The following is a 4,149-nucleotide window of genomic DNA, read 5'->3' on the forward strand; positions in this document are numbered from 1 at the left end:
TTGTTGAATTGCCTTGATGAATGGTATGTTTACATGCAGAGATGCAAACAAGTCTAGGAACCTTGAGTATATTCTCTTTCCCACAGCACCATTGATCTGTTGAGGGAAGGGAGCATAGAGCTTCAACAACTCTTGTTGTAAAATTTCTGGTCCTTGGTGATTTCTATCCTCCTCCTTTGTTGAGTTGTCTTCAGGTTGTTTGCAAAGTTTGCCTTGCTTGTCTTCAGTCTCTTGATCACTCGTAGTGACCATTTTGCAATCTTCCCATCTTACTTTCTTTGCTTCTCCCTTGGGGTTTTTCTCCGTGTCACTTGGGAAGCTATCGGTGGGTTTGGGAATCTTCTCAGCTAAATATCCCACCTGGAATTCCAGCTTCCTAATGGTCTCTCCCTGGTTCTTAATATTGGCTCGCACTTCCTCTTTGAACACCTTATTTTCTTGAATCTCTTGGCGTATTCCTTCAAGTAGGGCTTTAATCTTAGAGAGCTTGTCATCAATTGATGGGTGATTCGGAGCAGATGTGTTATTTTGGTTTTGATAAGCATATGAAGAAGTGTTGTTGTGGGGGTGTTGAGACGTCCTCTGTGTGAATTGCTGGTGAGCTGTATTGTTGTTGGAGTTGTAACGTCTCTGGTCTTGGTTTTGATCTTGCTCACCTCCCCACCCAAAGTTTGGGTGGTTTCTCCATCCAGGGTTGTAGGTCTTGGAGTATGGATCATAGTTTTTCCTTGGGAAACTCCCAATGTAGTTGGCTTGCTCCTGACTCCCCTCTGCTTCTTCATTCACTCTTTCTTGTATTGTTGATGAAGTGGAGATTGCTGCTACTTGGTTCATCTCCATCTTCTTGGTGAGGTCAGCCAGCTACTGGGTAATGAGCTTGTTTTGGGCCAACAGAGCATCTACATTGTTTAGCTCCATTACTCATCTTGTGTTCCCTCTTTCGGAAGCATAGAAGTAGTCGTTCTCTGCTACTATTTCAATAACATCTATAGCTTCCTCAATGGTCTTCTTCTTGTTCAAAGATCCTCCAGATGAATGGTCTACGGCCTTCTTTGACTCATAAGAGAGCCCTTCATAGAAAATGTGCAGCTGCACCAATTCGTTGAACATGTCAGGTGGACACCTCCTTGTTAAGTCCTTGAACCTCTCCCATGCTTCATATAGAGTCTCACCATCTTGTTGCCTGAAAGTTTGGACCTCAGCTCTCAGCCTATTGATTCATTGAGGAGGGTAAAATCTTGCTAAGAATTTGTTCACCACGTCTTCCCAAGTTGTCAAGCTTTCCCTTGGGAAAGATTCCAGCCATTTGGCTGCCTTGTCCCTGAGTGAGAATGGAAATAAGAGCAGTCTATAGGCGTCAGGATGAACACCATTAGACTTCACTGTGTCACATATTCCCAGGAGGGTGGTTAAATGTTAATTGGGGTCTTCTTGAACACTTCCTCCAAACGAACAGTTGTTCTGAACAAGGGTGATGAGCTGGTTTAAGTTCGAAGTTGTTGGTATGGATTGTTGGCTTTTGGATGCTACTTCCACAATTGCCTGGGTTTGGATTGATGTAAGAGCCCAAAACTCTTCTATCCTCCCCAGCATGATTTGCTCTACCTCCTCCCCCATGGTTGTGATCTTCTTCTCCATGATGGTTTTCCATGTTGTCTTCCATGTTTGTTTCAAATAATTCTTCTTCTTCCTCAGTACCAACCATTTTCTTTCCTCTTGCCTCCCTCCTTAATCTAAGGAAGGTCCTCTCAGGTTCAGAATCGAAGGAAGTTGAAGCCCTGCTTCTTCTCCTTGTCATACAACCATCAAGTGCAAGCAAGAAAAGATAGGTGCAGAAAGTATTTGTGTCAGAATTACTGTTAGTTGTGGGTGATGCAATATATCAAACAGTTAGTGGGTTAGCAAACAGAATTAAAAATAACAAAGAAGAACAAAAGAGAAGATGGAGAAGGGAAGAAGTTTAACTAAAACAAAAAGTAAATCACTCAAACAGAAAATGAAATTTACAAAATAAAAATGCTCAATCTAGTGATCTTCCAATCTAATCATTGTTGATGCACAATCAATCCCCGGCAACGGCGCCATAAACTTGATGCACAGAAAACTTGTCTCACAATAAATCTCCCTTCGGCAAGTGTACCGAATTTATCGTCAAGTAAAAACTCACAATAGAGTGAGGTCGAATCCCACAGGGATTGATTGATCAAGAAACTTTAATTAGAAGAATGTTCTAGTTGCACGAATCCAGAGTTTGGGTTGAGAGTTACAGAAAATAAAATGGCAGGAATGTAAATAACAGAAAAGTAAATGCTAGAATTAAAGGACTGGAAGCAAATGACTGAAAGTAAATTACAGAATTGTAAATGGGAATGGGGGATTTGCTCATAAAAGTAAATGGCAGAAATTAAAGAGAATGGGTAAGATCAGAGATGCGGAGTTCATTGGGCTTAGGAGATGTTGCAATTCTCCGGATCAAGTTCATTTTCATCTCTTCCTCAATCAATGCACTCGTTGATCTCCTTGGCAATCTTAAGTGATTGAATTACAATTTCTTGCAATTCAATCTCTCAAATCTTGATCAATAGCCAATTCCTTGGTCAATTGCTCATGAGAAGAGATGAAGTTTGGTCACTGATTATACCACATGCATTTCCCAAATCAAGTATTGAGAGGGTTATAGTCACATACCCATCCAAACCCAATTTGGTCCAGCATAAGAAAGCATTTCTAGCTTGATCTCTTCATTCCACTTTCAAGGTTCAAAAGATATCCAAGTTTGAATAGCTTCTCTTCCAAGATAACTACTCAATTGGATGAAGATCGAAAGCTTTCAAGTAAAATCAAGAGAAAAGATAGAAGAAGAATAATGAAAATTAGTATTGATCCATCAAATTACAACAGAGCTCCCTAACCCAATGAAAGGGGTTTAGTTGTTCATAGCTCTAGAAAATGAAAACAAAGATGGAGAATACATCATAAAACTAGAAAATGTAGAGAAAGTAAAATACAGAGAGTAGTTCTTTTTTTCCAGCCTCCAGAACTCCTTTTACAATTCAAAGCTACTCCTATATATACTACTCTTCTCAGCTTCTAGTTTACTCTTCAAGTCTTGGGCCTTTGTATTTTGAGTTTGAAGTAGTTCTTTTCTTCATTTGGGCTTGGCTTTACTTGCAGAGAGAATGTGCTAAGTGGGCAGAGACTTCAGCTCAGGGCGTTAGGGGTGTTAACATTTAGTGAAAGTATAAGTTCGAGAACGTTAGTGACACTTAACATTTTCACAAACGTTCCAATATACCCCTTTGCCTCACATTAGAGCCCACGTTAACTATGTTAACGTGGCTTCTAATGTGGCCTTGCCAAACTTCGAGAACGTTAGTGATATTCAACATTGTCACTAACGTTCCAGTGTGCCCCTTTTTGCTTCACGTTAAAGCTCCACGTTAACTAGGTTAACATGGCTTCTAACATGGCCTTGCCAACCTTCGAGAACGTTAGTGACACTCAACATTGTCACTAACGTTCCAATGTGCCCCTAGATCTCACGTTAGAGTCCACGTTAACTAGGTTAGCGTGGCTTCTAACGTGGCCATTCTTAGCCATCCCAACGTTAGTGATAATGTTGAGTGTCACTAACGTTGGCTCATCATTCATTCCTCATCGTTAGCTTCCATGTTAACTAAGTTAACGTGAAAGTTAACGTGGCTACTTGGGGGGTTGTGTGGTTGCTTCCAACGTTAGTGACAATGTTGAGTGTCACTAACGTTGGCGACAACCCTCACTTCTTACGTTAGCTCCCACGTTAACCAAGTTAACGTGGGAGTTAACATGGTGTGTTGCATCCTTAGGCCAACGTTAGTGACAATATTGAATGTCACTAACGTTGGCTTCTCTTCCCCCTTTAACGTTAGAGGCCACGTTAACTAGGTTAACGTGGGCTCTAACGTGGCCACTCATGAGTGTTTGCCAACGTTAATGACAATGTTAAGTGTCACTAACGTTGGCTCAACTTCCCTTTTTCCACGTTAGAGTTCACGTTAACTTAGTTAAGGTGACTCTTAACGTGGGCAATGATGGCTATGAGAGTGTTATTGGCAATCACTTTTATCATTAACCTTGCAAGTTTCCTCCCTTTCCTTGCTTCCTTTGGTC

General features: G+C 41.0%; 1 non-coding gene across 1 annotated transcript; it reads left to right on the plus strand.

The window, feature by feature from the left end:
- Nucleotides 1–1,108: 1,108 nt before the first annotated feature.
- On the plus strand, nt 1,109–1,212 carry LOC112739795 (small nucleolar RNA R71). The gene has a single exon (XR_003170734.1). It is a non-coding gene; the product is annotated as a small nucleolar RNA R71 (small nucleolar RNA).
- Nucleotides 1,213–4,149: the final 2,937 nt, after the last annotated feature.

This window comes from Arachis hypogaea, chromosome 13, assembly GCF_003086295.3.
Source record: "Arachis hypogaea cultivar Tifrunner chromosome 13, arahy.Tifrunner.gnm2.J5K5, whole genome shotgun sequence".
NCBI classification, from domain to species: Eukaryota; Viridiplantae; Streptophyta; class Magnoliopsida; order Fabales; family Fabaceae; genus Arachis; species Arachis hypogaea.